Source organism: Ammospiza nelsoni, chromosome 20 (genome assembly GCF_027579445.1).
Source record: "Ammospiza nelsoni isolate bAmmNel1 chromosome 20, bAmmNel1.pri, whole genome shotgun sequence".
NCBI lineage: Eukaryota > Metazoa > Chordata > Aves > Passeriformes > Passerellidae > Ammospiza > Ammospiza nelsoni.
In genome coordinates, this window is record NC_080652.1 from 1,704,560 (window position 1) to 1,715,203 (window position 10,644).

The following is a 10,644-nucleotide window of genomic DNA, read 5'->3' on the forward strand; positions in this document are numbered from 1 at the left end:
CTTCTCTCTTCTCTCTTCTCTCTTCTCTCTTCTCTCTTCTCTGAATAATCCAAATTCTCTCAGCTTTTTTTCATATGAGAGGGGCTCCAGCTTTTGGAGCATCTTCCTGGCCCTCATTTCTTTCATTTTTTGCTTAATTTAGTGCCATAACTATGAAGAGCCCCAATATCAACATTTCTTTGTAAACTTCTCAAGTTTACAAAGAAACTTGAGAAGTTTACAAGTTGGCTGAGGAAAAGGGAATAATCCATCCTGATGTCCTGACAGGGATGAGCTGAAGGAGAGTAAATTCCAGTTTTGGGTTCGCCTTGTGGTGGTGGTTTTGTGTCTCTGATGGGTTTTGGTGCAGTTTGGAAAGAGAATTGAAAATCTTTGGAGCACATTCCAGCAGTGCTGGGGCCGTTTCCCACCAGAATTATGAGAAAATTCCAATATGAAATGTTTGCAGAGGCAAAAGCAGGCAAATTTCAGAGGCTCCATAGCTCAGGGGTTAGAGCACTGGTCTAGTAAACCAGGGGTCGTGAGTTCAAATCTCACTGGAGCCTGGGCAGAGTCTGCATCTCCTGCCAGGACCTCACTGCTTTATCTTCATGTTTATTCCCAAGGTGTTCCTGATGCTGCTTTTTGGAGCATCCACCCCAGCCTGAGTGAAATACAAACTTCCCCCAGCACCTACACCAAACAACAGGCACAGAGAAGCAGAGAAACCAGCAGTGGTCAGTGTTGTACCCTTGAAATACATTTAATGCACAGCAATCACAGAAGGGGAACATCCAGTAATGGGGTTTGGAGCCCTCTGGACCCTGCAGACTTTGTGGGGGTCACTGATGGACAAAGCTGGAAGGGCTGCCAGGTATTTACAGTCAGAGCTGCTTCATCTCTTCAGACAGCAGCAGGAGGATCAAATTATGGCTCCAGAGCTCAGTAATTGCAGAGCTGGCTGAAAACATTATAAATATGGTTTGTGGAGAATCAGCAACATCAGTCATCTGCAGAGCCTTGCTGGGGGTACAGGAAAGGGATCATTTCTAAGAATGAAGTAATAGGTAAGAATTAACCTATTTTGCATCTTGAATTCCATGAATTGCTGTCCAGATTTATGAGATTTCCCCCTCTGCCTTTGCACATCTCTTTTCCCTATTCATTTTCAAGTAGACACCCTATATTGAGTCCAAATGAGCCAAACCAGTGATGGAAAAGGTAATTTCTGAATTTCAAAAGGGCCTTTTCCATCTGAGGGAAAGAAGGCTCAAAAGCCTGAAAGATTTTTTCTTGTGGAGGGGGACACAGGGTGGCATGAGGGACATGGGACTTTGTTTGCCTCTCCCCAGGCTGGTTCCTTCCAGCTCTGTTGTCCCAAAAAAGTGAGCTTTGGAGGATTGATGTGTTTCCTCCCCCACTGACCTGCATGAATTTCCCTGCTTTCCTCTGAATATATCCCAGTAAGGACAAAGAAACAGAAGCCAGCAGGGTTCCCATTAATCTGCAATTAATAAATGAGCACAAGTTACTGTTATTGTAACCCCAGGTCCTGGAAAATGGGCAGATGGGTTTTACTAAAAGGGAATTTATCTCCAGACTGTTGTGGCTCTACCTGGATTCCCCCTGTCCCTCATTCCAGCTTTATCTCTTTATTTGGCTTTCAGAGGAGACCGCAGAGCAAGACCCAAAAATATCTTTGTGGTTCAAGTTCACTTTTGCAATCAGGCTGTGGGTTCAGCTTAGCTGAGCCTGGTGGGGATGGAAATGATCCTCTGAAAAATTAATGTCTTTCCTTTCTGTGCAAAGAGGACAAATGTTCAGGATGTGTTTTGCTGAATTCTTAATCTCTGCAGTAGCTGATATTAATGCCAGAGCTCCTCTCCCAGTGACCCTGCTGCAATGCAGAGCCCAAACTCTCTGATGCTGCTTGTTGAGCATCAGCCTGGGCAAAGATGATTTTACCAGGGGAGCTGGAATCTTTTTATATCCATCACCCATCATCTCTTTCAAAGACAGAGCTTGACTAGAGGGAGAAAGAGGGTGAAGTGTTTATATCCTGATCCTGAAGCCCAGGGTAAATGTGGGAGGCAGGAGGGCACCTCTTCCTTGCCCCCAGGGAATGGGCACGGCCCTGAGGCTGCCAGGGATGCCCAGGGTGGGGTTGTTGGGGGGTCTGGGTGTGGACAGAGGCTGGATGATCCTGGTGGGGCCATCTCAGCTCAGGACATTGCAGGATTCTGTGATTCCATGGTCTGTGTTCCCTGTGGGATGGAAACGCTGCAGAGATGTTCAGAGGTCAGGGGAGGTGGTGCAGCTCTGCCCCAGGATGGGGCCAGGCTGGTGCCCTGGGGGTTTGTTCAGGGTCAGGGTTGTGACCTGCCCAGTCCAATCCCAGACAGGCTTTTGTCACAGATATCTTTTCATGAAAAATCCTTTCCTGAGGATTTTTCCTCCTGAGAAGCTGAGAGACCTCAGGAACAAAATGTAAACAGTGGTTATCTGCTGCTGTGGAATGCAACAGGTGCAGCTGTGATTGGTCTGATGTGGTTGTTTCTAATTAATGGCCAATCACAGTCAGCTGGCTCAGACAGAGTCCGAGACACAAACCTTTGTTATCATTCTTTTCCTTTCTATTCTATTCTTAGCCAGCCTTCTGAGATGAAAACTTTCCTTCTATTCTTTTAGTATAGTTTTAATGTAATCTATATAATAAAGTAATAAATCAGCCTTCTGAAACATGGAGTCAGATCCTCATCTCTTCCCTCATCCTAAATCCCCTGTGCCCACCGTCACAGGCTTTTCTTGCTTTCTTTAGGGAGATTTAAAGGTGTCTTCCTGTCTATCCATGAAAACTTGCTTTTAATACTCTCCTCACAACTTCAGAATATAATTTATATTTTTAAAGCCATCCTGGACTCTGTGCATTTCTCTGGAATACTTTTCATTCCTGGGTCTCCTTCCAAGGGTTCCATCAAGCTGGACAGAGAAATCATTTCTTATAAACAACAGCGAATATTGAGGCCCAGCAGCCCTGCAGCATCAAGGTGCCCCAATGCAAGGACTGTGTTACAGAGCTGCATTTCTGCCTCCATGTCAGTCCTAGGAAAGGCCACAAATGCCTCAACTAATCCATTTCTTAATACATGTGGGAAACAATAAATAGTTTAATCCAGGGAGGGAAGCCTTGAGCCAGAGCCAGTGAAAATGTTGCCAGGTTTAAAGAACTTTTGGGCTTAGAAATACAATTGACACTAATGTTAAAATCTAACATACACAGGGATCAAAGGGCAGCTTTGTAGCCTCAGCCACAGGAAAAAAAAAAAATTAATAAAGTTGATAGGACTGCAGAATTCAGAGTGGGGAAAAATCACCCAAATTTATCAATTTTCCAGCTCTCCCATAATGAATACACTCAATCCAGTATTCCAAACAAGATATTGTGGGTTTAACAACAATGTTTAAAAAAACAAATAGGAAATGTTTTTGAAATAATATGAAAAAAAATTAAATACCAGCTCCATGTTCCAGTGTGCCAGGACCAGGGAGCTGCACAGCATCCACAGGGACATCTGTGCCCATCTTCCACTCACATCCAAGAGGATTTCTCCAAAGCCTTGGTGCAAAGTTTTGCCCAGGGACATTGTTATCTCCCTGCCTTTTGAGCATTGGAACAGATTCTCCAGGGAAGTGCTGGAGTCACCATCCCTGAAAATGTTCAAGAACCAGGAAGATGTGGCACTTTGAGATATGGTACTTTGAGATATGGTTTAGTGGGCACAGGGGTGTTTGGCCAAAGGTTGGAGTTGATCCTGGAGGTCTTTTCCAGCCCCTGGAATGTTTCTGGGATCTCCTGGAGCCTGTGAGGTCACCACCTGCTCCTCCTGAGCCCCAAGGTCCACAGAGAGCATCAAACACAGCACTGAGAGCTCCAGGAGAGCTGCTGGCTGCCCCAAAGGCTGGATGCAGAACTAAACCTGATGTGAACATGGTCCTGCTGCTCCCCAAGACTTCCATGGCACCTTCCCAGAAGCACAGAAAATCCTGGCGACCCATGTGACTGCCCATTCCTTTGGAATGTGGGAGCCTCTTACAAGCACAGCAGTCCTGGCAGCCAGCACAGCCCAGCTCTGTGCTGGACACAGCAGCTCAGAATGGAAATTATCAATTATCACCACATCCCAACACTGCTCCATGAGTGTCTGGAAAGGATTATGGCTTTTTCAAGGAGAAAACCCCAAACCAGCAGTTCCTGTGGGGATAGGAGATCCCATGGACAGGTAACAGTGCTGGCAAAAATGTCTCAGAGCCATTGGGGCAGCTTTTCAAGACTCTTCCTTTGCACAAATTGTGCAGCTCCCAGCCTCTCCCTGACTGTGCTGCTCATCCTTAAAATTTCCATATCTTGGAAAAATTTCCATATCTTCTCTTTTCCACAGCAGGGCCCTTAGGGTTTAATGCTGGCATTCTGATTCTCCTGGACTCAGCCAGGGAGATCCCACTGACCTGCTCAGGACAGTTGGAATACTAGTAAACATTCTCATTCCTGCAGGCCACAACTCCATGAAAAACCTGGGAAAGAGCATGGGATTGTTGTAGTTACTGCAAATGTAACCAAACTATGAAAAGCAGTTAGTGCCAATTGAGCCCAGCTTTAGAAAGCCAGCCATGCCCAGTTTCACCTGGGCACCCTGCCAGGCAAATCCAGGAATCTGCCAGGAGGAATGGCACAGGAATGGCTCAGGAATGGCACAGGAATGGCAGGTCTGCCTTAGGGGGGATGGAAGGAGTTTATTGTGTTTAGTCTGTCCACAGGAAGGCTAAAAGTAGACATGAGTAACTCATAGAAATACCACAGGAGTAAACACCCAGAAGGAGAAGTAACTATTTTAATGAGCAGGAATGAATATGTTAGGCTGGAATTTAACAAAAAAATAAAATTCAGAGGAGTCATTTTTTTCAAGCAGTCAAGGAGGAGGAAAACCCCCGAGAGGTGAGAAAGGGAACCAGGAGGTCCTGGAGGAGCTGGATAGGACAGCCAGGCTCTGTGAGCACAGAGCTCCTGTCCTGTGCTCTGTTCAGCAGGGACACCATGGAGTCACACAGTCCTGGGATGGCTTGGGTTGGGAGGTGTTGGGGAAGATGAAACAGGAAAGTCTTATAAATATGATTGTCTGGCAAAAGATTTTGAGAATATAGAAACTATAAGTGAGATTTAAATGAAAGCAAACTTTCAGATACTTTAGTTACTGAACAACTGGAAAACAATGGTGTGGCCAGCTGAAGGTGATCCCCTTTTGATGGAACAACACCCTCTGCTTGCAGACAGGCCCAAGGGTCAGAGCAGACCCTACAGCTTGGCAGAAGGAGCCCAAAGAGGAGTTTTTAAGGTTTAAAATGTAACACAGTGTGGTAATGTAATGATTCTTATAGGCTGTATGGAAATGCTGTAGGATTTGTACCTTGTACTATATTGGTTAGTGAGAATCAGAATATTCAACACAGAAGAAGATTTATGGTATTGTAACGGGAACTTCGCACTCTTACCTCTTATCTCTTAGCTCTTGCCTTTTACGCTCTTACCCCCTTTTACTCCCTTTCCCTTTTGCTCTCTCACCCTCTCATCCTCTCTCCCCCTCTCTTCTCTCAGTCCTGCTCTGAGCTGTGTTTGGCAGCTCCCAGCAGGGCCCTGCACCCAGGCCCTTTGCAATGAACCCCAAGTTCCTGACCTGGCTGCAGAGATGTCTGTCTCCATCCATCCCCACCATCCTACCCCCAACACTCCTACAGGGAGGGACCTTAAATTTTATCTCATTCCACCCCTGCCATGGGCAGGCACAGCTTCCACTATCCCAGGTTGCTCCAAGCCCATCCAACCTGGCCTGGTACACCCCCAGGGTGTGACCTTGACCAAGCTCAGCCCCATCCTGTGGTGGGTGAGTACCTGTGTGTATTTTGTGTATTTTTAACAGCCTTTTAAGTAACTTGTGTCTCCAAATGCCTCTCCCAGTTTCAGAAGCAGGAGGCAAGGACTTTAATTCTGCTTTCTGCTGCACCCTGGAGAGCCTGTGACGTACCTGCTGATTGCCTCAGCTCCCCCCTGGCTGGGAGGGGAGCAGTTCATTCCCTGTGCACAGAGCCCAGTTAGAGATCTCCTTGTTCTAATAATGGTCATCTATTTATAGCCTTTCATAATTTGTTTCATGACAAAGAGATTCTGCAAGATGGTCCTTGATGATTCTTGCAAGTTTGTAATGATTTTTCCCTTCCTGTGTTATTGAAAGTAGCTTTTGTGCTCAGCAAAATGCCTGTAATAAAGGCTATTCCATGTGTTCTGAGCAAATGACAGGGACTTTAATAGGTTTCTGAGGAAAGCTTAGAATTTCTCTTTGTTTCCCTTCAATTCTTTTCAATCTCCTGTGTCAGATGGGCCTGGCTTAGCCCAAGCCTTGCAGGAGCAGAGGAGGCCCAGAGCACAATGCCCTCAGTGCTGCTGCCCAGTGCCAGCACAGCAGCTCAGCCCAGAGCCCCTGGGGTGACACTTTGCAGAAAGCAGAAGGGCAAAGTCCAGAGATGGCCCTGGCTTTGAATAATTTGCTCATTCCACAGCTGTCTCACACCAGAAATGACAATTATTTCTAGGGCCAGCTGTTGTGGATCCTGGCATTGGTACAACTGCCCTGCTGAAATATCTCTGCACCATCCCAGCCACAGCCACACCTCTGTCACCATCACAGATTGCAGTACACTACAGCATCATGTGCACTCACAGGACCATCTCCAGATTTCCCCATTTCCTACAGCATTTTTAACCCAGAGAAGAGTTTTTGTCCCCATGCAGCTCCAGGTGACAGTGCTGGTGGCCCGTCCTACCTGCACTGCTGCTGGGGGATGGCAAAGCAGAGGGACACGTCCTTGTCTGGACTGTCTCTGTGTCGAGGCTCACAGTTATCAGTCCCTCCACACCTTTCTGGGGGGAAACACGATGGGGAGAGCACAGCCCCACCCCTGCCCTCTGCCAGACCCAGCAGGGCCTCACCAAGTCCTGGGCTGGGGTTTTCATTAATCAGGGGTCAGGTTCACACTGGTTTGGTTCTTCCCTTCTCACTTGGTCCCAGCTGTGTCTGGAGTGTTTTCAGAGTTGAAGCTTTCAACAATGCTCCAGTGGGCTCCAGTTTTGTTAACCAAGAGAATCACAGAATATCCCGAGCTGGAGGGACCCCCCAGGATCCCCCAGCCCAGCCCCTGTCCCTGCCCAGCCCCCCCAGCAGCCCCACCCTGGGCACCCCTGGCAGCGCTGCCCAAAGGCTCCTGGAGCTCTGGCAGCCTCGGGGCCGTGCCCATTCCCTGGGCAGCCTGGGCAGTGCCAGCACCCTCTGGGGGCAGAGCCTTGCCCTGAGCTCAGCCTGAGCTGCCCTGGCCCAGCCCCAGCCGTGCCCTGGCTCCTGTCCCTGTCCCAGAGCAGGGATCAGAGATCAGAGCTGCAGCCCTGGTGAGCTCTGCCCTCACTCTGCTCCAGCTGGACAATCCCAGAGCCCTCAGCAGCTCCTCACTGGCTTCCCCTCGAGATCCTTCCCTATCTCCATGTCCGTGCTCTGAGCACTCTCTAACAGCTTTAGTTCTCACACTGTGGTGCCCAAAGCTGCCCCACCACTCCTGTTCTTGGCTGGGCGCTCCACAGGCCTGAACCACCTCTGCCTTTTTACATTTCCCAGCCTTTCCCTTCTGCCCCTTTGCTTGGACTCCCCTTTCTGAGCACTCCCAGTTGGTGACCCGTGCATGTCCCAGGTCCCCAGTGGGATCTCCCCAGCCATCCCAGCACCGGCAGCCTTTTTTGGCTGTGGCAGCGCACAGACCATCCCCACACTGCCGGTGGGGTTGCCTGGGACCACCAGGAGGCATCAGTCCCCTGTTAGTCTGTCCTAGGTTGTCTGATGATGCTTTTATCCCCAGTTGTCTTGTTCTGCACGCTTCTTCACTCTCTGGAACAAGTCTTAAAGGTGCAAAACTTTTTATTCTGCATTAACAGAACAAGATGATTGGGGATAAAAGCATCATGCAGTCAACCTGGGACATAGCCCTACATCACTCAGCTGCAGTCCTCCCCCAGTTCTCCTCCCAGGGCAGGCAGGTGCAGGGACAGGAGCTCCAGGAGTCTTGTCCCCTCTGGGCAGCCCCTTCCAGGCTATCCACAGTGCCAGAGACCAGAGCAGCAGCCCCAGCACCAGAGCTGTTTATGGGGAGGCTGAGTGTGCTCCCTGCCCTGAATCAGCACCCCAGCTGCTTGTGGGGAGGCTGCTGTGCTTTTCCCTGCTCTGCATCAGCCCCAGCACCTCCCTGTTTGTGGGGAGGCTGAATGTGCTCCCTGCTCTCCATCAGCCCCAGCATCAGAGCTGTTTTTGGGGAGGCTGCAGTGCTCTCCCTGCCCTGCATCAGCACCACAGCTGCTTGTGGGGAGGCTGCTCCCCTGCATCAGCATCAGAGCTGTTTGGGGGAGGCTGCAGTGCTCTCCCTGCCCTGCACCAGCCCCGGGGCTATGAGAGGGCAGCACATGGATCCGCTGGAAGAGCAGAGCTCCGCCAGAGCTGCCCCGGCCTCCCTGGAAATCATCCAGCAAACCCACAGAGAATCCTTCTGCTTCCAGTCCAAGAGTCAGGCTGATGACGGGTCCAAACCAAACCTTCCCACAGCTTTCCTTCCCATTCGGGCCGTTTGCTTCTCTGTAGAGCCGGGTTCACAAAAGGATCTCCCAGTGCCAGGGAATTCTGCTGCTTCCGCCCAGTACGGAGGTGAAGTGAGTTTTGTTTTGTTTTGTTGTGTTTTGTTTTGTTTTGTTTGCTCAGCTGCTGTAACCAAAGCGTTTCAAGAGTTTGTGGGGACTGGAGGGGAGTTATGAGTCCCAGTCCCCAGTTGGGTTTCCAGCACACCCACAGCTGTAATTCCCCAGTTCATCACCAGCATCACACCTGAACAATGAACCAGAGGATGATTAAGGAGCCTGAAATTGCCTTCCTCTCTCAATGAGCCTTGTGTTTCCTCTCTCAGGAGGGCAGAGCTGCTTGAGGGGTATGTTTGCTTTTATTTTCCCTTGTTTCTCTCCTTCCCCTGCCCAGCAGTGGGAGCAGCAGGAGCAGAAGTGCAGGGACACAGCCCAGCCCAGCTTAGTGCAGGGAAAGCTTCTCTGCTCTCTGTGCCTGGGGCTTTGCAGGACACCCAGTGTCCATCCCAGTGCTCCCAGTGCTGCCAGGGGAAGAAAAGCACATTCTAGGAGTGAGTCTGGTCGTGTTTGCACAGGGAATTTTCCTGGGAACCATTCAGGAACTTCCTGATTCAGACACAATTGGCTGTGAGTGTGCAGCTGCTGGGGGAAAGCAGTGGAATTATTTTGTTATTAACACTTACGTGGCCACACCAGCTCAGGATCCATCCCATGTCCTTCCTAAGGCTGAGACCACATGTGAATGTGCAGCATTGAAAAGTTAAAGGATCAGTTTCAAGGAGTTCCTTTTCTGCCATGAAATTCATAGACTGAGCATAAACAAAAGAGAGTGAATATCCCCAAAGAGAACAGAATGAACCTTTTCAGCTGGTTCCATTGGCAGTGCCCTTTTTCCCCCAGTAACTGGTTGTCTCCGTTGATTTTGGAATGGGCAGTCAGAACTGAAACAAAGCTGTTGGGCTTTTTGGAGTGGGAGCTGAAATGTTAGATTCTCTGCTGACTTCTGCTGGCCCCACAGCCAAATGTGATATTCCCCTTGGCTTTCCCAAGTGTTAATGAGGTCCAGAGACAACCTCAACTCTTGTTTTATATTTCATGGAACATTAATGGCAAATTCAGCCCCTGTCCCCAGGAGCAGATGCCAAAATGCAGCCTTGGCTCCATTTCACCCTTTTGCAGCCCCGGGGCTGGGGCTCAGCTGGCACCCACCAGCACTGCAGCCCTTTCCCTGGGCTGGGCTCTGCTGAGTGCACACATTGTGCATCCTGAGCCTCTGCCCAAGGTGAATTTTATCCTCAGCATAGCCCTGAGCCCAGCCTGAACCTTGTCCAGCCCCTGGATGCTGTCCAGAATCTCTTCTGCACTGGAGCCATTCCTGATTCCAGAAACACTTTTCAATTTTTTCTGTCAGGGTCCATAGGCCCAACTGTGCCATGCACTGTTGGATTTGATTTTGTTGGGCCTCTGAATTTGTGCAAAGATGTTCCCATGGAAGTGTTGGTAGGGGGTTCAGGCACAATTCCTCCTCTTTTGCCTTTTGACTTTGAGACAAGGCCATGTCCTTCCTGCAAGGTGAGAGAGCATTGATATATTCTGATGACAAACCCTGATTTTTAGTCCTTTCCCTCTGATCCCACTAATTTAAGCTACACTCTGTTCTGCAGCTTCTATTTTCTCCTGTACCACAGCTCTCCTCTGGGGCTTCCAACCATTGGTGTCATCAGAGCTTCAGAAATAGAAAATTAATCAAACACTGAGGTAGTCACACCAGCAAGAGCTGCTTTTACACATTCCCCACCTGGAGCACAAATAGGATCTCCTTGAGATTTCACAGGGGAAGGCTTTGGTTATGAATGCAAAGATCAGGAGCATTTACTACATTAAACTTCAGCAGAAAGACTCATCCAAGTGTCTGGAAATGAAAGGCAGGGGCCAGATTTGGGTGC

At 49.1% G+C, this 10,644-nt stretch overlaps 1 non-coding gene across 1 annotated transcript; it reads left to right on the forward strand.

Annotated features, from left to right (window-relative positions):
* Positions 1-472: 472 nt before the first annotated feature.
* TRNAT-AGU (transfer RNA threonine (anticodon AGU)) lies at positions 473-545 on the forward strand. The gene has a single exon. It is a non-coding gene; the product is annotated as a tRNA-Thr (tRNA).
* Positions 546-10,644: the final 10,099 nt, after the last annotated feature.